We start from the raw sequence: 27,066 nt of genomic DNA on the forward strand, positions 1-27,066 counted from the left end.
TGAAACTGCCCCACCCCCAAACCCCGGTCACCTGGCCCATTTCAGATGCCAATTGAAAGCCACTGGTTGTCACCTGTGCTTCTGACCAAGTAGCTAAAAATTGGAGATTCCCACTACCCTGTCTTTGGGTTCAATCGTTTGCTAGAATGACTCACAGAACTCAGGGAAACACATTTACTGACATTATTGTAAAGGGTACAGATTAATAGCAAGATGGAAGAGGTGCATAAGGCAAGGTATGGGGGAAGGGGTTGTGGAGCTTCCATTCCCTCGCCAGGTGTGTCACCCTCCTAGCACCTCCGCATGTTTAGCAACCTGGAAGCTCTCTCAACCCCCATCCCTTTGGGTTTGTGTGGAGGCTTTGTTTTATAGGTGTGATTAATTAAATCAGTGGCCATTGGTGATTGATTCAACCCTTAGCTCCTCTCGTCTCCCAGGAGATCTGGGGATGGGACTTAAATTTCCAACATTCTGATCACATGGTTGGTTTCCCTGGGAACCAGCCCCCACTTCCTGACGCTATCCAGGAGCCCCCAGCCACCAGTCATCTCTCATTAGCCTACAAGAAGACACATTAGTTTGGAGATTCTAAGGGTTCTAAGAGCTGTGTGTCAGGCAACAGGACAAAGACTAAATATATATTTCTTATTATAAATAGAAGTTTCACACCACTGTTTGTTTATTTGCTTTTCTAAAAGGGATTATGGTTTTCATAGAAACGAAGAATCTTAGCATGTGAAAAAAGTTAAAGGTCATCTTGTCCAACTTCTTTCCCATGTAGGAATCTCCTCTACAATATCTCTTCAGGAAGTCACTCACACTCTGTGCCAATTTTTTTGTGATGGGGTCTACATTGCATCACTAGGAGGGCCTGTCCATGGGGCTGCTTTGATTACATTTTTATACCTTTCCCTTTATGACCAATGATGTAGCATTTTGCTGTAAAACGAATTGGCCTATAAAGCATCTAATTCATCCTTTCCCAAAACATGGCCTAAATAACACCCATTCTAGAAGATAATCCTCAGTGTTCTGAAGCCAAGTAAGTTTGGAAAATACTTATATCTCCTCTTGAAGATTTACACTACATACTAAATATTTTAAGGTTAGAAAAGTTTAAAAGTAGACATTTCTTTCACTTGGTTTAATCCACTGTTTATTAAACATAATTTACTGTGAATCAACCCCAGATACTTACTTTTTTCCTGAATAATATCTATTAATATGTAGAACTAGTATGTTCTGGAAAACACATTTAGGAAATGAAGATCTAACCCATGACTTAGACTTAACTGTGCTAGTTTGTAAACCACTGAGCAAGTCAACCAGACACATACAGGCTCTAACCCTACATGAGATAGAAAAATGTTGGAATTTGTTTATATTGCTTGGTTATTGGATGTTAGCCCAGTTAGTAGTAAACAGGAAATGTTTTTATTTGAGAATATACCAGGAATTCCAGAGACAAAGGAAACACACACCCAAAATAAAATCCTTACCCAACAAATCATAAACGTGTAACTAAACTCTTGCTTCTTCAGCACTTCTTTTGCAGGGCTTCCTAATAGAGCATCTAGTCTTCACTGATAAGAATACTGGGTTTCTCTTCCGTTTAATCTCAGCCTGGCTTACTAGAAAGAACGTGGGTTCTAGAGTCAAACAGAGCTAAGTTTGAATCCCACTTACTAGCTATATGATGTTTGGGAAGTCATTATTTTTTACTGAGCCTCAATTCCCCTTGTAAAATTGGAGATAAAAATATCTTATTGTGTTTGCAGGGATTAAGTGAGATAAATGCCAGCAAAGCCGCAAGCAAAGCACTTAGCACATAGAAGTTTAACAAACAGCAGTGTTATCTCAACTTCTCTGCTCTCACTTCAACCTCTCTCCTAGTTTTTACTGTTTATACCAATTTCAGGTTGACCTTACCATATATTTCATTACTATAGGATGCATGTCCTATTTCTTAGCCAAATGCTAGAAATGGATTTAGCAACGACTTAAAATTAATGGGTATAATTTGACCATCCTTCTGCCATGTAATCTTACTGAGAACTGTCAGATATGAATAGTCGAATCTTCCTTCTTTTCATCCAGTGAAATTTTTGAGTCCCCTCATGGAGAATACTACAGTGTTCCTTACTGTAATTATATAATTACTTAATATGTTACTAATTAATTAACATAGTAATTAGTTAATATTTGAAAAAGATCACAGACTTGGCCACATTAACATTTTCCAACTAAATTCCTTTTTTTCTTCACTTTAAAGGGTTGAACTATTATCATTGCAATTAAATTGTATTTATTTTCCTACAACTGTTTTAACAGATTAGGGCACTAAAATGGCACTGAAAGTCAAAACCATATTTTTGGTAACCCAAGAATTTTTCAGGAACTGAACCAGGTCAGAAGATGAACTAAAGGTTAGATATTAGTTTGAGGTTTCATTTGCTCATCGGGTTTGCAAAAGGAAAAGTTTTGTTTCTGGCTATGAATGACTAGCTTGTATCACACAAACACTACCCCGAGAATAATTATAAAACTTGATAGCATTAAAAAAAATCGAGCTATCAGAAGACATCAGAGAGCAACCAAAGCAGCCAGGATTTTAAGGGCCAAGTTTCCAGAGATATCGCTTGCTATAAAAACCTGGTAAAATTAGGACAAGAAAGAAATATTACAGTTTATTCACATTCATTGTCACAGATGCAAAATCAATATGCAAAGTATTTACAAACAGAATTCAGCATTATATATAAAATACATCATGACCAAGATGAATTTTTTCTAGGAATGCAAGGTTGCTTAATATTAGAAAAATTATCCGTGCAATTTTCTACCTTAACAGAATAAAAGCAAAAAAGTATATAGTCCTCTCAAAAGTTGCAGAATAATTATTTGGTAACATTCAGCACTTTAAAGAATTGCAAGAACCTAGAAATAGAAGAGGATTTCTTTAATCTGAAATTTAAAAAATTTTCTGCAAAAACCTAGAGCAGACATTATACTTAATTTAAAAATATTAAAAGTTTCTCTGCTGAGATGAGCAATGAGACAGCAATGTCTGCTATCACCAGGACTAATCAGCATTGTCCTAGACATGCCAGTCAATAAAATAAGACAGAAAATAAAAGAAATATGATAAAGATTGTAAAAAAAAACCAAAGTCATTATAATTTGCAGATGATATGGTTGAGAACATGGAAAAGCCTTAAAGAGAAATTATTGTAATTAAAATGGTAATTCTACAAGGTCTCTGGTCACATCTATATAATAGAAACAAACAACTAGAAATAGAATTTTATAATACCATTTATATAAACATAAAACATTAAATATTCATCTTACACATAAAATATGTGTAAGGCCTCTACACTGAAAAACCACAAAACATTGTAGAAAGAAATTAAAAAAAAAAACTACATAACAGAGCAATATATCATATTCATGGGTTGGGATACTCAATATTGAAAAGTTGTCGCCAGTTGCGGGGGCTCATGCCTGTAATCCCAGCACATTGGGAGGCCGAGATGGGTGAATCACCTGAGGTCAGGAGTTCGAGACCAGCCTGGCTAACATGGCGAACCCCTGTCTCTACTAAAAAATACAAAAATTATCTGGGCATGGTGGTGGGCGCCTGTAATCTCAGCTACTCAGGAGGCTGAGGCCAGAGAATTGCTGGAACCAGGAAGGCGGAGGTTGTAGTGAGCCAAGATCAGCCATTGCACTCTAGCCCAGGCTGACAACAATGAGACTCTGTCTCAAAAAAAAAAAAAAAAAAAGAAAAGTTGTCAACTCTCCTAAATTGATTTATCAATTTAATGCAATTCCAATCAAAACCATACAGTGTGTGTATGTAAAATGACAGGTTGCTTCTAAATTTTATGTGGAACAACTAAGGGTCAAGAGTACTCAAGAAAATCTTAAAGAACAAAGTTGGAAACTTACACCAACAGATATCAAGATTTATACAATGCTGCAGTAAATAACAGTAAAGGTGCAAAGAGAAACAAATAGATCAATGGCAAAAAAAATAAAAAATAAAAAATAAAAAAATCCCAGAGTTCAGAAATAAACTAACGCATATTATGTCATTTTATTTATTTAGAGATGCAGTCTCACTCTGTCACCCAGGCTGTAGCGCAGCGGTGTGATTCTGGCTCACTGCCACCTCCATCCCGCAGTTCTAGTGATTCTTCTGCCTCAGGCTCCCAATTAGCTCAGACTACAGATGTGTGCCCTATGCCCGGCTAATTTTTGTGTTTTTAGTAGAGACAGGGTTTGCCATGTTGGCCAAGCTAGTCTCAAACTCCTGACCTCAGGTGATCCGCCTGCCTCGGCCTCCCAAAGTGCTGAGATTACAGGCATGAGTCACTGTGCCCCGCCTGTCATTTGATTTATGACAAAGATTGTTACTGCAGAGCACTGGGGAAAGTTTAGTGTTTTTTTGTTTGTTTGTTTGTTTGTTTTTTGTTTTTTTTTTTTTTTTTAGTAGAGACGGGGTTTCACCGTGTTAGCCAGGATGGTCTCGATCTCCTGACCTCGTGATCCGCCCGCCTCAGCCTCCCAAAGTGCTGGGATAACAGGCTTGAGCCACTGCGCCCGGCCCGAAAGTTTAGTCTTTTCGATAAATGATGCTGAGTCAATTGGCTAGCCACACGGAAAAGATAAATGTTGATTTCTACATTGCACCTTTCATTAAGACCAACTCCAAATTGATTGTGGACGTATATGTGAAGACAGCATCTGAATGTACAGTTGGAATATGCAAAGACACCTACTATGGGACACCAAAAATGTTAGGCATAAAGGAAAATTAAATAGGACTTTATTAAAATTAAGAACTTTTCTTCACCAAAAAAGATGAGAGTAAAAAAGCAAGCCTCTGGCCGGGCGCGGTGGCTCAAGCCTGTAATCCCAGCACTTTGGGAGGCCGAGACGGGCGGATCACGAGGTCAGGAGATCGAGACCATCCTGGCTAACACGGTGAAACCCCGTCTCTACTAAAAAATACAAAAAACTAGCCGGGCGAGGTGGCGGGCGCCTGTAGTCCCAGCTACTCGGAGGCTGAGGCAGGAGAATGGCATAAACCCGGGAGGCGGAGCTTGCAGTGAGCTGAGAACCGGCCACTGCACTCCAGCCCGGGCGACAGAGCGAGACTCCGTCTCAAAAAAAAAAAAAAAAAAAAAAAAGCAAGCCTCAGAGAGGGATATTTCTAATACATATATTTAAGATATCCAGGAGATATGTGTGTGTGTACATATATATACACACATACACACACACACATATACATACACATATTACACACATACATATATGTATATATATAATAACTCCTATAAATCAATAAGAAAAGATGGGTATTGCTTGGCGTATTACTCGTCTTTTCCCCCAGAAAATGGACAAAAATTTTGAGCAGGTATTTCACAAGAGAGGATCTACAAATGGCCAAAAGATACATGAAAATGTGCTTAATAAAATTAGTCTCAGATAAACACAAATTAGAGTCACGATCACACTATGGCCGGGCACAGTGGCTCACACCTCTAATCCCAGCACTTTGGGAGGCCAAGGCAGGCAGATCAGGAGGTCAAGAGATCGAGATCATCCTGGCCAACATGGTGCAACTCCATCTCTACTAAAAATACATACTTTAGGCCGGGCGCGGTGACTCATGCCTGTAATCCCAGAACTTTGGGAGGCCAAGGTGGGTAGATCACCTGAGGTCAGGAGTTCAAGACCAGCCTGGCCAACATGGTGAAACCCTGTCTCTACTAAAAATACAAAAATTAGCCAGGTGTGGTGGCAGGTGCCTGTAATTCCAGCTACTTGGGAGGAGGCTGAGGCAGTAGAATCACTTGAATCCAGGAGGTGGAGGTTGCAGTCACGACCACACTCCATCCTGGCAACAGACTGAGACTCCATCTCAAAAAAATAAAAAAATAAAAAATAAATAAAAAGAGATCACATTACATACTCACCAGAATGCCTAAGATTTTAAAAATTGACAATACCAAGTGTTGATAAGGATGTGGAGAAACTGGAATCACACACACTGCTGGTAAAAATATAAATTTGTATATAGTCCTTTAGAAAATTGTTGAGCAGTATCTACTAAAATTGAACATATGTATATACTCGAATTTCACTACTGGAATTAGTGGTTTTACTACTGGGTATATGCAGGAATGCATACATATGTCCTTTAAAATGTTGGATATTGGTACAAAAATGTTCATTTTAGGAATATTTACAATAATCCCACACTGGGAACAGCCCAACATCCTCAGTAGTACAACAGACAAAGAACTTTCATTCATAAAGTGGATTCTATGCAGCAATAAAAATAACAACTTACTGCTACAGGCAATATAGATAAATCTTACAAACATAATGTTAAGCAAAGAAGCCAGAAATAAAAGGGGGTAGTAGATGGGGAAGTTATTGGATTATTTATTCAATTTCTTACTGAGGATTCATTCACTTTCTATTTCTTCTTATGTGAATTTTATTAATTTCAAGTTTATTAGCATAAAGTTAAGTATAATGATCTCTTAAGGGTTTTCAGGTTGTATTGTAGTTGTAGTTTTCACCTGATTTCTCACCTCCAAGAATTCCTTTATACTCTGAGCCACTGTTGGTAGCCTTCTGTGCTCCAGTGACATTATAATTTATTCCTCTTTTGTCCTCTTAGAAGTTTTTTTTTTTTTTTTTTTTTTTGTAATTTCAAGGGATTTTGGGAAAAAGGAAAATATATATTTGCCTTTTTCTTCAATTCTCTCAACCAGCATCATTTGTGGGTATGTGGTATTTACATATATTAATACAATGTAAAAGGCTCTAACCAACAGATACTATTTTAGTGCTATGAATATATCCTCAGTGAAAACTCTTATTGGAAAATTGTTATCATTGACTATTTGCTACTTTTTATTAAAGTTCTTGTGAAGGAAATCAGTGGGATTTAGGGAAAAAAATTCTGTCATATTTTTGTGAGAGTCCAAATACTATTTATCAAGAAAATATTATTTATCAAGCAAATGCCTCAGGGCATGCTTGTTATTTCATTCAAATTCATATCACTGTGAAAGTACTAAGTCTATGTGGCAGTCATGATTTTATTGTAAATGAATCTGAACAAAAAGAGAAACCAAGAGCCCTATGACAAAGAAGCAGTCAATGGCAGTTATAGGAAAAGTTGCAAATGAGTCAAGGTGACACATGCAAAATATTCTCGTGATCTCTAAGAGACATTGTGAACCTCTGCATCAAGTCAGGGAGCATTTCTTCACAAATAATTAAAGAGTAGTAGTCATCTCAACAGCACCACTGGATCATATTAACAAGCACAAGTGCTTTCACAATTCTGCAGGCAAAAAATAATTTTCTATCTAGAATTCCATACCCAGAAAAACTATCAACCTTCTGTGAGGATAGAATAAAAACATTTCAGACATGCAAGACCTCAGAAAATTTATCTCCCATGTACGTTTTCTTAAGAACTTACTGGAGGAAGTGTTTTGCCAAAATTAAGGGTTAAACCAAGAAAGAAGAAGGTGTAGGATCCAACAAACTGAACACTCATCATAAGAGGAAAGTGAAAGGTACTCCCAGGAAAATAATCAACAGAGAGTTCATGTTGACCACTGTTGAACAGACTTTGAGAACACTGGTCCAGCCTGTTACAGATCAGAAGGTCCTGGGAGATACACCTTCAAGAAGATAAAGCTTGTACCACACCTATATGTGTTTAAACACACAGGCGTACCTCGAAGATATTGTGGGTTTGGTTCCAGACCACTGCAATAAAGCAAATATTGCAATAACATGAGTCACATAAGTTTTTTGGTTTCCCAGTACATACGCTTACACCATATTATATAGCCTTTTAAGTGTGCAATAGCATTATGTCTAATTAAAAATATTTTATTCCTAAAAAAATGCTAACAACAACCTGAGCCTTCAGTGAGTCACAATTTTGCTGATGGAGGGCCTTGCCTTGGTGTTGATGGATACTGACAGATCCAGGTGGTGGTTGCTGAAGGTTGGGGTGACTATGGCAATTTCTTAAAGTACAACAGTAATTATGTTTGCTGCATCAATTGACTCTTCCTTTCATGAAAGTTATCTCTCTAGCATGCAATGCTGTTTGAAAGCATTTTACCCACAGTAGAACTTTTTTCAAAATTGGAGTCAAATATTCTCAAACCTTGCCACTGCTTCATCAGCTAAATTTATGTAATATTCTAAATTCTTTGTTATAATTTCAACAATATTCACAGTATCTCCACCAGAAGTAGATGCCATCTCAATAATCCACTTTCTTTTTATTTGAGATGGAGTCTTTCTCTGTCGCCCAGGCTGGAGTGCAGTGGTACAATCTCGGCTCACTGCAAGCTCCGACTCCTGGGTTCACGTCATTCTCCTGCCTCAGCCTCCAGAGTAGCTGGGACTACAGGTGCCTGCCACCACGCCCAGCTAATTTTTTGTATTTTTAGTAGAGACGGTGTTTCATCGTGTTAGCCAGGATAGTCTCGATCTCCTGACCTCATGATCCACTCACCTCGGCCTCCCAAAGTGCTGGGATTACAGGCGTGAGACACTGTGCCCAGTCAAAAAACCACTTTTCTTTGCTCATCCATAAAAAGCAACTTCTCATCTGTTCAAGTTTTATCCTGAGATTGCAGCAATTCAGTCAAATCTTCAGGCTCCACTTCTAATTCTAATTCTCTTGTTATTTCTATCACATCTGCAGTTACTTCCTCCACTGAAGTCTTGAACTACTCAGAGTCATCCGTAAGAGCTGGAATCAACTTTTTCTGGACTTCTGTTAATGTTGATATTTTGACCTCCTCTTACGAATCAAAAGTGTTCTTAATGGCATCTAGAATTGTGAATCCTTTCCAGAAGGTTTTCAGTTTACTTTACTCAGACCCAACAGAGGAATCACTGTTTATGGCAGCCACAGCCTTATGAAATGTATTCGTTCGATAATAAGACTTGAATGTCAAAATTACTCCTTGATCCATGGGCTGTAGAATAAATACTGTGTTAACAGGCATGAAAAAAACATTAACCTTTTTGTACATCTCCATCAGAGCTCTTTGGTAATCGGGTGCATTGTAAAAGGAATCTTTTTTTCGGAAGAGTAGGTCTCAATAGTGGGCTTGAAACAGTGAGCTTGCTTGCCTCTCTCAGCCTGTAAGCAGATGTGCTGTCATTCAGGCTTTCCTGTTTTATTTATAGAGCATGGGCAGAGTCAATTTAGCATAATTCTCTTTTTTTTGAGACAGAGTCTGGCTCTATCATCCAGACTGGAGTACAGTGGTATGATCTCGGCTCATTGCAAACTCCGCCTCCCGGGTTCACACCATTCTCCCGCCTCAGCCTCCTGAGTAGCTGGGACTACAGGCACCCGCCACCACGCCCGGCCAATTTTTTGTATTTTCAGTAGAGATGGTGTTTCACTGTGTTAGCCAGGTGACTTCATGATCTGCCCGCCTCAGCCTCCCAAAGTGCTGGGATTACAGGCATGAGCCACCGTGTCTGGCCAATTTAGCTTAATTCTTAAGGGCCCTAGGATTTTCAGAACAGTAAATGAGCTTTGACTTCAACTTAAAATCACCAGCTGCATTAGCCCCCAATGACAGAGTTAGCCTGTCCTTTCAAGCTTTGAAGCTAGGCATTGACTTCTCCTCTCTAGCTATGAAAATCCTATATTGCACCTCCTTCCAATAGAACACTATTTCAACTACATTGAAAATCCATTATTTAGTGTAGCCACCTTGATTAATTATCTCAGCTAGATCTTCTGAAAAACTTGCAGCGGCTTCTCAGTCAGCACCTGTTGCTTCTCCTTTCACGTTCATGTTATAGAGACAGCTTCTTTCCTTAAACCTCATGAATCAACCTCTTCAAGCTTCAAACTTTTCTTCAGCAGCTTTCTCACCTGTCTCAGCCTTCACAGAATTGAAAAGATTTAGACTTTATGCTGGATTCGACTTTGGCTTAAGGGAATGTTGTGGCTGGTTTGATCTTCTATCTAAACCACTCAAACTTTCTTTATATCAGCAATAAGGCTGATTTGCTTTCTTATTATTTATGTGGTCACTGGAGTGGCACTTTTAATTTCCTTCAAAAATTTTTCCTTTGCATTCGTAACTTGGCTGACTGGCGCAGGAGGCCTAGCTTTTGGCCTATGTCAGCTTTCAACATGACTTCCTCACTAAGTTTAATCATTTCTAGCTCTTGACTTAAAGTAAAAGGCATGCAACTCTTCCTTTCACTTGAACACTTAGAGGTCATTGTAGGATTATTAACCGGCCTAATTTCAATATTGTCTTGTCTCTTAAGATAGGGAGGCCCGGAGGGGCTCGGTGGCTCATGCCTGTAATCCTAGCACTTTGGGAGGCCAAGGTGGGCAGACCACTTGAGGTTAGGAGTTCAAAACCAGCCTGACCAACATGGTGAAAACCCATCTCTACTAAAAATACAAAAAAATTAGCCGAGCGTAGTTGTGGGTGCCTGAAATCCCAGCTACTCAGGAGGCTGAGGCAGGAGAATCTCTTGAACCTGGGAGATGGAGGTTGCAGTGTGCTGAGATCACACCACTGCACTCTAACCTGGACGACAGAGCAAGACTCTATCTAAAAGAAAGAAAGAAAAAAAAAAAAGGGTAGGAAGGCCCACGGAGGAGAGGGAGAGAGATAGGGGAATGGCCAGTGAGTGGAGCAGTCAGTACACATGCAACATTTATTGATTAAACTCACTGCTCTTTGTGGGCATGGTTTGTGGGTCTCCAAAACAATTACAGTAGTAACACCTAAGATCACTGATCACAGATCACCATAATAGATACAGTAATAATGAAAAGCTTTGAAATATTGTGAGAATTACCAAAACGTGCCACAGAGACACAAAATGAGGACGTGCTGTTGGAAAAATGGCACCAATAGACTTGTTCAATGCAGGTTGCCACAAACTTTCAATTTGCAGAAAGCACAAAATCTGTGAAGCACAACAAAAATGAAAAACAATAAAATGAGGTAAGCCTTTATAAGACACAACTATAGGGAGTTTGGGTTGAATTTGTAATTATTCATAGAAAATTAAGCAAAATAAAAACATGATCATTATTAACCCCAGGGAAAAGAAAACAGAAAGGGAAATTAATCATAATATTCTGCGTAGCTCAACTGTGAATAATATTTATGTCATCAAACAAATACCAGTAACTGAACTAAACAAAATTATGATACAGCTACACAGGGAGAAGAGGGGGGATAAAAACTATATGTTTTGTGGTTGAGTTAATTCCTAAAGTTGAAACAATATAATGTTTAGAGATACTGAGGGACATAACCAAAAGCATCAGCTAAAATCTGCTTTAAAGTAGCTGCCTTTGGGACATAAGAGCGATTAGGAACCACTATTTTTCATAATAAGTCTGGTAGACCTATTTGACTGCAACAATAGCACATTGCATTATAATAAAAACAGAAACCAAATAAATAAGCATGTGAAAATACTTGAATTTTATGTGATCTTGGGCAAGTAACTTCATCTCTCTGGACATCATTTGTAAAACAAAGAGAAGAATAGTAACTTTTCATTTTGAATGATCTCTGACCCATTAAGTTTAAGCGTTAAGCTACCTTAAGCTACTCAGAAAACAGAGTTCCAATTTCATAATTGGAAGGGATAATGTTGTCATGTAGTTGGATCTCTCAGTTTCCAGGAGGAAACACAGAGAATCTAAGTGATTTATTCTCAGGTACTGGCTCATTTATTGCTGAGAACATACTGAGACATGGGTCTCCAGCTCTTGATCCAAATATCTTTTATAAATTTTACCACAATGCCAGTAACAGAGGGCATTTTATCTCTCTTGTGAAAAACAGAGATAAAACCACATAGAACCACATAAAACCAACTTTTGAAATATTACTACTTCCTGTGCTAAAGCCAGATAAGTGGTTTAATTGAACCTCTCTTCTTCTACCCTTTTCACCTCTCTCGATAGAGTTGTGTGCCTGCCTCCTATTGCAGCAAAGGTTTAAGGCAAGAAAGACACATTTCTGATATACAGATGAATACAGAATATCACCAGTATTCATTTCTATTGTGTGTCACCAAACCTTCCCTGAGGCCATTAGTAATTTTCCAGACTTATCTCTGCACTCTGAGTTTGCGACCGAATCAATGTTGGGGTTATAACAGAGACACAAAGTGAGTACATAAAGCACAAGATGGTTGGAAAACAACGTTACAGGTGACATTCTGCCCAGAGCACATTCTGTATGCTGTGAACCTCTTCCCTTCCCCCAGTCAATTTGCTATGCTCGCCTACATGCAAATACAAGAGGGAAATCTAAGAGACCAGTTACTAAGGAGACAAAACAGGTGCTCATGTGAGTCATCCTCTCTATGGAGGGAATCTGGGCAAATTTTCTATGATGGAAGCTTTGGTGATGATTAATTCACTTTTGACATCCACATTTCAATGCAAAAGGGCTTAAGAATTAATTTCAAATTAAACCTTTATTCCCCCCACAATGCTCAGAACTAGGATGGAAGAGGTTTAGGCAGCAGACTGTCAGGTAACAGCAGGAGATGATTCCTGCCTTATTATGTGGGCTGGGGTTACAGGAGAACCCCTGCATTCTTCTTAGGGAAGGAATGAGAGAGGCAGAAGCTTCCAAATGAATAGGCAACTCTGCCTCTGGACCAAGAAAAGCGTGGGTGACAAATCAGTCATTTGCTCCAGTAGAAAGAACTAGAAAAGGGACTGGATGCTAAAGTGATCCTATCTTGTTGTTGTGCTAAATTCTGCAGAACAGCCAGTCCCATCCAGGCAGTCAACCCTGATAAGATAAAGGACATGGGGAGCATGAAAAAGAATGATAAAACAGGAGGGAATGTTTAATTTATTCTTGACCTTTCTGGGAGGCAACAACATGGTAGAAACATCGTGGATTTAGCAATCAGACTGCTGGTGATTATACCAGCAATGCCACTTAATAGCTCTGAAGTCTTAGACGATGACCATGGACCCTTCAGAGCATCAGCAATATTTGAATAGTGCCTACCTCACAAGATTGTTGTGAGGACTTGTACACAGCAGGCACCTAAGACATTTTGGGATTTCCTTTTCTTACCCTATGACCTATAATCACAAGGGTAGACAGAATCACAGAATCTCTGTGCTGAAAGACAGCATTACTGATCTAACTTGGCCATTCAGAATGCTTAAAGAAATGCTAAAATCCCTAAAGGAAGTACAAAGGTCTTCCAGCTTCTGCTAAAAATCTTTAGCAAGGGGAATTTCCACTCTAGAAGGAGGTCCTTGTATATTCTGCTATTAATATTGTAGAAAGCCCTTTACCTATTTGTCTTAATTCAATCCCCTAGAGCCACACAGAACTAGTCTAATCACTTCCATGGCAAGCACGATACTTATTTTCTTCTGATGTGATTTCTTCCTTACATGATATACAACTTTCTTACATCATTCTGATTGCTGTTTCTCCAAGAGGTTATGCCAAAGACTGTGCTCTAGCCACCCAAATCATCCATTCTTCCTTTTTTTTGTTGTTATTATAGTTGGGTAGACTCATCTTTAGCAAAGATAGCTGAAATACCTTTCCCAGCCTCCCATGCAGTTAGACATGAGTACATTGTGGGTTACAGTGGAATGTGAGCAGAAATTATGATTGCCAATTCCTGGCCAGCGTCTAAAGCAGTAGATATGTATTCTACATGCCCTTCCTTCATTCTGTCAGTAGTAACCTGGTCTCAGTGGTGCCCCTGTTTGAACCCTATGGTAGATGACAATGCTCTGTTGAATGATGAGGCAATGGTCATGGGAAGAACCTGGTTCCCTGAAGGACTTCATGAAACAGAGCTGCCTGTCAGCCTAGGACATCACCTGGGACTGTTAACACAAAAGAGAAAGCAACTTCTGTGTTCCTTAAGCCATTGTGTCAATGGCTCTCATTGTATCAGCAGCCGAGACTTACCCAACTGATATGGTTTGGCTCTGTGTCCCCTCCCAAATCTCATGTGGAATTCTAATTCCCAGTGTTGGGGTAGGGACCTGGCGGGAGGTGATTAAATCATGGGGCAGATTTCCCGCTTGCTATTTGTGTGATAGCGAATGAGTTCTCACGAGATCTGGTCCTTTTCCTTCCACCAGGACGTAAGTTTTCTGAGGCCTCCCAGCCATGCTTCCTGTATAGCCTGTGGAACTGTGAATCAGTTAAACCTCTTTTCTTTGTAAATTATCCAGTCTTAGGTAGTTCTTTATAGCAGTGGAGAAAGGACTCATTTAGAAAATTGGCACCAGAAGTGGAGTATTGCTATAAACATACCTGAAAATGTGGAAACGACTTTGGAACTGGATAATAGGCAGAGGTTGGAACAGTTTGGAGGACTCAGAAGAAGACAGGAAGTTACAGCAAAGTCTGGAACTTCCTAGAGACTTGCTGAATGGTTGTGACCAACATGCTGATTGTGATATGGACAGTGAAGTCCAAGCTGAGGTTGTCTCAGATGGAGATGAGGAATTCGTTGGGAACTGGAGTAAAGGTCACTCTTGCTATACTTTAGAAAAGGGACTAGCAGCTCTGCCCTAGGGATCTGTGAAACTTTGAACTTGAGAGAGATGATTTAGGGTATCTGGCAGAATAAATTTCTAAGCAGCAAAGCATTCAAGCTGTGGCATGGCTGCTTCTAAAAGCCTATTCTCATTTGCATAAACAAAAAAATGACCTGAAATTAGAACTTATATTTAAAAGGGAAGCAGAGCACAAAAGTTTAGAAAATTTGCAGCCCAACCACGTGGTAGAAAAGAACAACCCATTTTCTTGGGAGGAATTCAACGCTACAGAAACTTGCATAAGAAGACCCAAATGTTAATAGCCAACACAATGGGGGAAATGCCTCCAAGGCATTTCAGAGACTCTAGTGGCAGCCCCTACCATCACAGGCCTGGAGGTCCAGGAAAGACAAATGATTTTATGGACCAGGCACAGGGCCCTACTACTCTGTGCAGCCTTGGAACATGGCACCCTGAGTCCCACCACTTCAGCTCCAGCTGTGGGTAAAAGGGACCAATGTAGAGCTCGGGCCATGGCTTCAGATGGTGCAAACCCCAAGCTTCCAACCCTTGGTGGCTTCCGTGTGGTGTTTGGCCTGCAGGTGTGCAGAAGGCAAGAGCCATGGTTTGGGATCCTCCACCTAGATTTCAGATGATGTATGGAAATGCCTGGATGTCCAGGCAGGTCTGCTCCAGGGGTGGAGCCCCCATGGAGAATCTTTATTAGGGCAGTGTGGAGGGAAAATGTGGGGTTAGGGCCCCCACAGAGAATCCTTACTGGGGCACCACCTAGTGGAGCTGTGAGAAGAGGGCCACTGTTCTCCAGAATGGTAGATTCCTCAACAGCTTGCACTATGTGTCTGGAAAGACTGAAGGCACTCAAAGCTGGTCCGTGAAAGTATCTGTGGGGGTTGTACCCTGCAGAGTCACAGGGGCAAGTGGAGCTGCCCAACTCCTTGGCACCTACCCCATGGTATCAGCAAGCCCTGGATGTAAGACATGGAACCTAAGGAGATTATTTGGAACTTTAAGATTTAATGGCTGCCCTGCTGAGTTTTGGACTTACGAGGTACCTGTAGCCCCTTTGTTTTGGCCAATTTCTCCCATTCGGAATGGGAGCATTTACCCCCATTGCATCTTGGATTTAACTAACTTGTTTTTGATTTTACAGGCTGATAAAATCCAAAGACTTTGGATTTGTACTTTTAATGCTGGAATGAATTAAGACTTTGGGGGACTGTTTGGAAGGCATTATTGCATTTTGAAATGTGAGGACATGAGATTTAGGAGGGCCCAGGGGCAGAATGACATGGTTTGCCTCTTTCTCTTCACCCAAATCTCATATTGAATTGTAATTCCCAGTGTTGGCGGAGGGACCTGGTGAGAGGTGATTGGATCATGGGGCGAATTTCTCTCTAGCTGTTCTCATGATAATGAGTGAGTTCTCACAAGATCTGGTTATTTAAAAGCATGCAGCACTTCCCCCTTCATTCTCTGTCTCCTGCTCCACCATGCTAAGACATGCTTGCTTCCCCTTCACCTCCCCCAGGATTGTAAGTTTTCTGAGGCCTCTTAGCCATGCTTCCTGTACAGCCTGTGGAACTGTGAGCCAATGAAACCTCTTTTCTTCATAAATTACCCTGTTTCAGGTAGTTCTCTATAGCAGTGCTAACTAAAACAGGTCCTTCTAAGGTGTTCCTCAGAAATGGGTACAATGATCAAATTGTGTTGTGGTTTCACTGGAGCTGAACACTTACCTTTTGCTAGACACTATCATATTTTATAAATGGAATTCAAGACTAATTATTCTTATGTAGCCATATCATATTGACTTTCAAATGATCTAAAATCCTGAAACTTTTTTCCTGTGTGGTTGCCAGACCATACATCTTCCAACCGCTGCTTGTGGAATTTGTTTCTCCATGTAAAGAAAATTTCTTATATTTATCTTTATTAAACCTCAACTTGATAGATTTAATCAATTATTCTAGTTTGCCAAGATCCTTTTGTTTGCTAAATCTGTCATCTATCTCTTGGTGCTTCTCCCAACCTCCAATGATCTATAGTTTTCAGTATCATGCCAGATATCGCTTACATTTAGCTTAATGTCACCCTTTAATGCTTGCATTAAGAAATAAAATACTATATATTTTTTTCTGCTAAAATGATCCTAGAGTTCTCAGTGTTAAAAGAAAAACTTTAGACAAATTAAATGTAATAGTATTTAATTAAGCAAAGAATGATTTGCAAGTCAGGCAGCCCTCAAAATCAGAAGAGGTTCAGAGCTCTGCTGCACAATGTGGGCAGGCAGCATTTATGGACAGAAAACAGAAGTGAGGTGTAGAAGCAGCTTGATCAGTTACAGCTCAGTGTTTGCCTCATTTGAACATGATCTGATCAATTGGCTATCTGCAATTGATGATAGCTTAGCTGCTGTGATTGGCTGAGACTCAGCTACCTGTTACAAAAGTTAAACATTCAGTTTAACTTAGTGTAAAAGTAAACGAAAGTATACTACTTTTACAAAAGTATACTGTTACAAAAATATACTACTAAGTAAATATACTAAGTATACTACTAAGTACACTTTTACAAAAGTGTACTACTAAGTTAAAAATTCAGTTAAACAAAAGTATACTACTAAGTTAAATATTCAGTAACTACTAAGTTAAACATTCAGTTAGTTATGCCCTTAGTTAGTGAGGTCTGTTCCAGTCCTGAAATTCGATGACACTGAATTTACTCCAAACAGGACTCAAAACACAGGGGGCATCAATTCCAACTATTTCTAGCAAGTATTATATTTTATTAGGGTTTACACTTTCTTCGATATCTGGAGTTATGTCCTCCTCTTTTCCTTTGAAGGTTAACAACAGTATCGCAGGGGAGATGTACACCCCCTGCGATATTGAGAGTAAATATCAACCTCTCTCCAACCCCCCTTGATATTAGGAACAATATTCCAGCATGGGTGTATACCTCCTACTATATGGTGAGTAATATCATTCTCTCACTTCGTGGATATTAGGAACAATATCATAGGTTGGGTGTACACAGCCTGCAATGTTGAAAGTAATATCATCCTCTACCCCTCCTGATATTAGGAACAATATGACAGAAGGGTTGTACACTCTGTGCAATATTGGGAGTAATATCATTTTCTCCTTCACTGAATATGATGAGTAATATTCCTGGGTGGATGTACACCCACTGTTATATTGGGGGTACTGTCATACTCTACCCCCTGGATATTAGGAGCAATATCACAGGGTGGGTGTACACCCATGGCAAGATTGGCAGTAATATCATGCTCTCCCTCCCTGAATATTAGGAACAATGTCACAGGTGGGTGCACACCCCCTGCAGTATAAGGAGCAATATTATCTTCTTTTCCTTTAGCTATTAAGAACAATATCCCATGGTGGGTGGACAACCCCTGCACTTTTGAGAGTAATATCATTCTCTCTTATTCTGGATAGCAGGAATAATATCATAGGTGGGGTGTGCACCCCCCTATGATACTGGGAGTAATATCATCCTCTCCCAATGTGGACATTAGGAACAATATCACAGGGGGCATGTACACTTCTTCAATATTGGTAGTAATATCATCCTCTCCCCTCTGGATATAAGAAACAATATGACAGGCGGGGTGGGCACCCCTCGAGATATGGGGAGCAACATCACCCCTCTCTCTCTCCCTGCCTATTATGATCCACAGTGGACACATTGCGTGTTTACGATATTGTAATATCATCTCCCGGTCTAGAAATTACAAACAGTATCCAAGATGGGTGTACACTCTCCGCGATATAGGGAACAATATCCTGTCCCCATACCCCCGGATACTAGTTACAATATCAAAGGAGTGTTTATTTTATTTTTATTTTTATTTTTTTTAGATGGAGTCTCGCTCTGTCCCCCAAGCTGGAGTGCAGTGGCCGAATCTCAGCTCACTGCAAGCTCTGCCTCCTGGGTTTACGCCATTCTCCTGCCTCAGCCTCCCGAGTAGCTGGGGCTATAGGCGCCCACCACCTCGCCCGGCTAGTTTTTTGTATTTTTTAGTAGAGACGGGGTTTCACTGTGTTAGCCAGGATAGTCTCGATCTCCTGATCCAGTGATCCACCCGTCTCAGCCTCCCAAAGTGCTGGGATTACAGGCTTGAGCCACTGCGCCCGGCCTCAAAGGAGTGTTTATAACCTCTGCAATACTGGGAGTAATAACATCCTCTCCCATGTTGAAATTAGGAACAGTATCACTGGGGGCATGTACAACCCCTGCGATATTGAAAGTAATATCCTCTTGCCTCCTGGATCATGGGAACAATATCACATGCGGGGTGTACACTTTCTGCAATATTGGGAGGAATGTGATCCTCCCACCCCCCTACATATTAGAAAATATTACTATATATAATAAATATCACATTTTATATTTTATATATTTCATACATATCTAAATATATTTTATATGTTTCATATATATCTACATATATTTTATATATTTCATATATATCTAAATATATTTTTATATATTTACCTATATATAAAATATCACATCATATATTAAGGACAATATCACAGGGGGGATGTACACCCCCTGTGATATTGGGGATATTATCCTCTCTCCCCCCTGCATATTAAAAAAAAATCACAGAGTGGCTGTACATCTCCTGCGATATGGGGAGTAATATAATCTTCTCCCCTTCTGGATATTAGGAACAATATCACACGGGGGTGTACACTTTCTGCGATACTGGGAATAATATCAACTTCTTGGTCTTTGAATATTAAGAACAGTATCACAGGGTGGATGTACACCCCCTGCGATATGGGGAGTAATAGCAGCCTCTCTCCTTCATGGACATTAGGAACAATATCCCAGGGTGAGTGTACACCTCCTGCTATGTGGGGAGTAATATCATCCTCTCCCTTCCTGGATATTAGGAACAATATCACAGGGTGGGTGTACACATCCTGCGATACTTGAAGTATTATCATCCTCTCCCCCTCCAGGTACTAGGAACAATATCACAGAAGAGGTGTACACTCCCTGCGATATTGGGAGTAATATCATTCTCTTCTTTTGTGAATATTAGGAGCAATATCACCGGGTGGCTGTACACCCCCTGCTCTATTGGGAGTAATGTCATGCTCTGACCCATGGATATTAGAATCAATATCACAGGGTGGGTGTACACCTACTGTGATATTGAAACTAATATCGTGCTCTCTCTCCCTATTACGAACACTATCACAGTTGGGTGTAGACCCCGTGCGATATTAGAAGTGATAATAGTGATAATATCATTATTAATCATTAAATATGAATATTAATTATTAGTAGTAACTAATCCAGACTTCTAACATAATGGTATTAATTATTAATTAAAAATATTAATATTTGTTATTAATCAACATTAATTGCTAATATTTTATTTAATATTGCTATTATTGACATTGATTATTAATATTAATCATTATTACTATCAATAATTAACATTAATTTTATTGTGATCACTTTAATTACTGATATTAATGATTAATATTAATTAGTATCATTTTATTTATATTAGCAATTGACATTAGTTTTAATTATTAACATTAATAAATACTATTGTTCCTGATATCAGGGGGCAGACGATGATATAACTCCCAATACTGCAGACGGCGTACACCACTTGAGTTGTTCCTAATAGCCAGCGGGTAGAGGATGACACTACTCAAAGTATCGCAGTGGGTGTACATCCCTTCTGTGATATTGTTCCTCATTTCCACGGGGGGAGAAGATGATATTATTCCCAATATTGCAGGGTGCATAGACCCCTCCTGTGATATTGTCTCTAATATCCAAAGGTGGAGAGGATGATATTTCTCCCAAATTCGCAGGAGGTGTACGTCACCCCTGTGATATTGTTCCTAATATCCAGGGGGCGAGAGGATGATATAAGCCTCAGTATCACAGGAGGTGTGCACTCCTTAGTGATATTGTTCCTAATATTTGGGGACAAAGAGGATGATATTACTCCCAACATACTGGGGAGGGGGGCGGTACACCACTTCTGTGACATTGTTCCTAATAGCCAGAAGTGAAGAGGAAGATATTACTTCCAATATCGCAGGGGTATACATGCCCCCCCAACCCCCATTATATTGTTCTGAAGATTCAGAGTGGGGGAGAATGATATTACTCCCAATATCTCAGGGGGTGTACATCTTCCTGTGATATTGTTTCTTATATTCAGGGGGGAAAAGGTGGCATTACTCCTAATATCGCAGGGGTTGTACACACCTCCTGTGATATTATTCCTAATATCCAGAAGCAGAAAGCATACATCTCCCCTGTGATATTGTTCTTAATATCCATGATGGGAGAGGATGATATTACTCCCAATACCGCAAGAAGTGTACAGCCTCCTGTGATATAGATCCTAATATCTAGGTGGGGAGAGGATGATATCACTCCCAATATCGCATAAGTGGTAAAACCCTTTCGATATTTTTCCTACAATCCGGGGGGAGAGGATGATATTACTCCCAACATGGAAGAAGGTGTACACCCCGCCTTGACATTGTTCCCAATATCCACATTGGCAGACCGTGATATTACCCCCAATATTGCAGGGGATGTACACCCACCTTGGGATATTGTTCCTAATATCGAGAGGGGGAGCAGATGATATTACTCCCAATATCACAGGGGCTGTACACCCACCCAGTGATATTGTTCTTAATGTCCAGAAGGGAAGGGATGTTATTACTCCAGATATCGAAGACGTTGTACTCTCTCCCTGGGATATTGTTCCTAATATCCAAAGGTAGAGGGGATGATATTACTTCCAATATTGCAGGGGGTTATACACCCCTCTTGTGATACTGTTCTTAATATTTAGGGGGGGAGACAAGGATATTACTGTCCATATCACAGGGGTGGACAACACCAATGTGAGATTGTTTTTGATAGTCAGTGGGAGAGAGGAGGATATTAATTTCAATATCACAGGGGATACACCCCCTGTGATATTGTTCCTAATATCCAGGGGAAGAGAAATGATATGACTCACAATGTGGCAGAGGGTGTACACCCCCTCCATAATATCGTTCCTAATATCCTGGGGGGATTAGAATGATATTACTCCCAATATCACAGGGGGTGTACACGACCCCTTTGATATTGTTTCTAATATCCAGGGAGGGAGAGGATATTACCCCCAATATCGCAGGGGATGTGCACCGCCTCCAACATTGTTCCTCTTATTTAGTTGGGGAGAGGATGATAATACTCTCAGCATCTCAGAGGGTGTACACCCCTCTTGGGATATTGTTTTGTAATATCAAGTGGGGGGAGAGAATGATATTACTACCAATATCGCAGGGGGTGTACAAACCCCCGTTATTTTGTTTTGAATATCCAGGTTGGGAGAGGATGATATTACTGCCAATACTGCAGGAGTTTTACACCCCACCGGTGGTATTATTCCTAATACCCAGAAGAAGAGGGAATGATATTACTCCCAATAATGCAGGAGGTGTACATTCACCCTGGGATATTGCTCCTAATATCCAGTGGGGGCGGCGATGGTATTACTGGCCATATTGCGGGTGGTGTACACCACCTCTGTGATATTGTTTTTAATATCCAGGGGGAAGAGGATGACATTACTCCTAGTATCGCAGTGCGTGTACAGCAACTCTGTGGTATTGTTCTTAAACTCCAGGGAGGGAGAGGATGATATTACTGTCAACATCGCAAGGGGTGGACACCCTTTCTTTGATATTGTTCCTAATATCCAGGGCAGAGAGCATGATATTAATCCCAATATCGCTGTATACACCCCTTTTTGATATTGTTTCTAATATCCAGGCTGGGGGGAGTCCATATTACTGGCAATATCACAGAATATCACAGGGTGTGTACACCACCCCTGTTATATTATTTCTTATTTCCAGCAATGAAGAAATTGGTATTACTCCCAAAATGGAATGGGCTGTACACCTCCCAAGAGATATTGTTCCTAATATCGGGGAAAGGATGATATTACTCCCAATGTTGCAGCCGGTGTATAATCCGCCTGTGGTATTGTTCCTAATATCTAGGGGGAGTGAGGATGACATTTCTCCCATTATCACAGACGGTGTACACCGCCCTTGTGATATTGTTCTCAATATCCATGGGGGTAGAAAGGGGGTCCCAATATCGTACGTGGTGGACACCCCCCACCCTCCATGATATTATTTCTAATATCCAGGTGAGGGGAGGATTACATTATTCTCAATATCGCAAGTGATGTACACACCTTCTTTGATATTTTTCCTACTGTTTACGGGGAGAGAGGATGATATTACTCCCAGTATCGAAGGAAGTGTACACGCCCCCTGTGATGTTGTTCCTAATATCCAGGTTAAAAGAGGATGATATTACCCCCAATATCCCAGGGGGTGGGGTGTGCACTCCACTTGTGATATTATTTCTAATATCCAGGGGAAGAGAGAATAATATTACTCCCAATAGCGCAGGGGGTGTACACCCCTTGTTAAACTGTTCCTAATATCCAGGGAAGGAGCCGATGATATTACTGGCCTTATCGCAGGGGGTGTACACCCTTCTGTGATATGGTTCCTAATATTCAGTAGGGAAGAGGATAACATTAATCCCAATATCGCAGGAGGTGTACAGCCTTCCTGTCATATAGTTCCTAATGTACAGGGAAAAGAGAATAATATTACTCCCGATATTGCAGGGGTGTAAAGCCCCCCCCTACATATTGTTCCTAATATGCAGTGGGGAAGAGGCTGATACTACTCCCAATATCGTAGGGGATGTACACCCTTTCTGTGATATGGTTGCTGCTATCCAGGGGGTTTGTGGATGATATTACTGCCAATAACGTAGGAAGCGTACACCCACCCTGTGATTTTGTCCCTAATAACCACATGGGGAGAGGTGATGTTACTCCCAATATTGCAAGGGGTGTACACCACACCTGTGATATTGTTTCTTATATCCAGGAGGGAAGAAATTAGTATTACTACCAATATTGAAGGGATGGACACTCACCATGTGATATATAGTTCTCAATATTCGGGTTGAAAGAAGATGCTATTACTCCCAATACAACAAGGGGTGTACACTCCGCCTGTGATATTGTTTCTTATATCCAGGAGGGAAGAAATTAGTATTACTACCAATATTGAAGGGATGGACACTCACCATGTGATATATAGTTCTCAATATTCGGGTTGAAAGAAGATGCTATTACTCCCAATACAACAAGGGGTGTACACTCCGCCTGTGATATTGTTTCTTATATCCAGGAGGGGAGAAGGTACTGTTACTACAAATATGGAAGGAATGTACACCCCCATGTAATGTTGTTCTCAATATCGAGCTTGAAAGAAGATGCTATTACTCCCAATATAACAAGGGATGGACACCCCGCTTGTGATATTATTCGTAAAATCTAGAAGAGGAGAGAATGATATTACTTTCAATAGTGCAAGGGGTGTACACCCCCCTGCTCCGTGATATTGCACCTAATATCGAAGGGAAGAGATGATGACATTACTTCCAATATCGCAGAAGGTGTACAACTCCTGTGATATTGTTCCTAATAACTAGTGAGGATAATTACTTCGGCTATCGCAATGGCTGTGCACCAATGTGGTATTGCTCATAATGTCCAGGGGGTACAGTACGATGTAACTCCCAGTATAGCAGTGGGTGTACACCCACCCTATGATATGTCTCCGAATATTCAGGGAATCACAGGATGCTATTACTCCAAATATTGGAAAAAGTGTACAGTCCTTTTGTGATATTATTCCTAATAACCGAAAGGGGCGAGGATGACATTACTTTCAACATCGCAAACTGTATGCACACAGCCTGTGAAATTGTTCCGAATATCCAGAATGGGACAGGATGATATTACTCCCCATATAGAAGAAGGGCGAGGCAGGGAGTAATATCACCCCCCTCTCCCCCCCGGATATTAGGACCCGCCTTGCAGGGGGGTGGACACCCCCGGCGAGGCGGGGAGTAATATCACCCCACCGCCCCCCGGATATTATGATCCAGACCTCAGAGACACTGGAGGGGGTTTGGTGCATTCCCACAAAACAAGAATTAACCACCCCTGGAGCAATGCTGGTGTTCTGTGGAGCCTGACCTCTGAACACCAGCTGTTGTCATCTGTTAAAGTCCCCTAGTGTCTCTGCCTTACTTGGCTTCAGAGCAAAAATGTTAAAAATTGATCAATGGCCGGGTATAGTGGCTCACTATAATCTCAGCACTTTGGGAGGCTGAGGACGGAGGATTGCTTGAGCCCAGGAATTTGAGACCAGCCTGAGCAATACAGTGGGACCCTGCCTTTGTCTTTTATTAAAATAAATGGAAATAAATAAATAAATAAATCGATCAATGATGAATACATGAGAATTCCATTTAGCACCTCTTCCATGTTTATCTGTATAGCTTCTTTTTCTTTCTTTCTTTTTCTTTTTTTTTTTTTTTTTTGAGACAGAGTCTCACTCTGTTGCTCAGGCTGCAGTGCAGTGGTGCAATCACAGCTCACTGCAGCTTCAACTTCCCCAGGCTCAGCTGATCCTCCCACCTCAGCCTCCTGAGTAGCTGGGACTACAGGCATGCCCCACCATACCTGGCTAGTTTTTATATTTTTGTAGAGATGGGGTTTGCTCAGGCTGGTCTCAAGCTCCTGGGCTCAAGTGATCCACCTGCTTCAGCCTCCAAAAGTGCTGGGATTACAGGTGTGAGGCACCATGATCAGCCTACATAACTTCTTTATGTGCACTACTCTGTAGTTGTTATAAAATTGTGTTTTAATACAATTTATTCAATATCATTAAATTATTAAATAAACAGTTATTAAAAATAACTACCTGTGGCTTCTGTGGCAGGTTTATCTTTCCTCACTGGCTCAGCCTCTTCCCACTCAGTTTCCCCATTCAGTTTCTACATACTTGTCTCTACTGATGACACAACTGCCATGATTATTTATCAGCATGAAGAACATTTCACCTTGAAAATATTTTTCTTTTGATGATTCATATACCCAGGACCAAATCTTGTCCTCTTCCCATGTCCCCTATTCTTGAGAATAACACTATTATGAGTTTTTAATGAGTTTGGGGACTTCATCTAGTTGTGTGAATCATAAGCCTAGAATCTCATTTCTGTATCAGCTACCAGGCTCTGTTTACATTTATATTCCTAAATGTCCCTTGACTCTGCGCACTTTGTCTCTTTCATCTCCACACTGGGTTAAGCCAAGATCACCTCCTAATTGGTTTCATCATCCCCACTGTGAGCCCCTCTAATCTGTCCTACGCACTGGAGCCAGAGTAGTGCTTTCAATACAAAAATCTCTTTATATTACTAACCCTTTTTCTAAATCCTTGTGCTTCTGCAGTCAGCCAGCCTGCCTGCCAGCAACAGCCAGGCCTGCCGATGGAAAGCCCCTAAAATGACGTAACAGAGAAATCCTAGGTTCTGCAAGAGAGACTCAGAGAATTCTCAACATAATCCAGCAACAATTTCACCATTCAGATATTGGACTTCAGGCCTGGGCCATGTGGGCTGCTGAGTGGCAGAACTGCTAGCCTCACGTGGGGTGGGAGAAGAAATCCTGGAAACCCCATGATACAGTGACTTTCACATTTAAAGACTTGGTCACTCTGACCAGTGCTGGCCATGGCTGACACCCCAAGACGCAGCAGAACCAGAAGGGACACCTGGAAGGTCTTGCACCCCCAATGGTGTCTTTTATCCATGCTATTCCCATGTCTACTCTAAGGCTCCAAAAAGCTTGTGGGGGAAAATGACTGGTGCCCACAGTTTTCATGCTTCCCATTCTCAAACCCAGTCCTGGCTTTCTTATTTCAATCTAAGAGATCTTTCAATCCATAATTCTTAGGAGAAGACAAACTCCTTGGTGATATGTGTGGCTAGGTTTTCAGGCTCCTGTCCAGCCCACTTCCCCTCACTCTCTCTGTGCTGGCACAAAGACCTTCCAGTTCTTTGTAGTTGCCATCAAAGCTCCCTCCTACCCCAAGGCTATTTTCTTAGCCTTGGGTGCTCTTCTCTCCTTTGTTCAGCTAAATATCCTCCCTTCATTTTTCTGATCTCAGTTCAAGTATCATTTCTTCAGGGAGACTCCCCTGACCTAACTAATGAGCTCCCATTTGTAGTCTTGTATGGCCTTCTGCATCTCCTCCTAACATTGGTCATCACTACAGTTTGTCTTACCTGTGTAGTTCTTATTAATGTTTGTTGTTCCAAGAGAGCAGGGGAATGATTTGCGTATTATTATTTCCCCTGTGTCTAGCCCAGTGCCTGGCATGGTGGCACTCAATAAATTTAGTGAGTGAATTAATGAATCCCCTTGTATTTGTTATAAAGAGGAATCCCTGCATAATTGGCATTTCTTCTGTTTTTGGGTAGAGTTT

Source organism: Rhinopithecus roxellana, chromosome 18 (genome assembly GCF_007565055.1).
Source record: "Rhinopithecus roxellana isolate Shanxi Qingling chromosome 18, ASM756505v1, whole genome shotgun sequence".
NCBI classification, from domain to species: Eukaryota; Metazoa; Chordata; class Mammalia; order Primates; family Cercopithecidae; genus Rhinopithecus; species Rhinopithecus roxellana.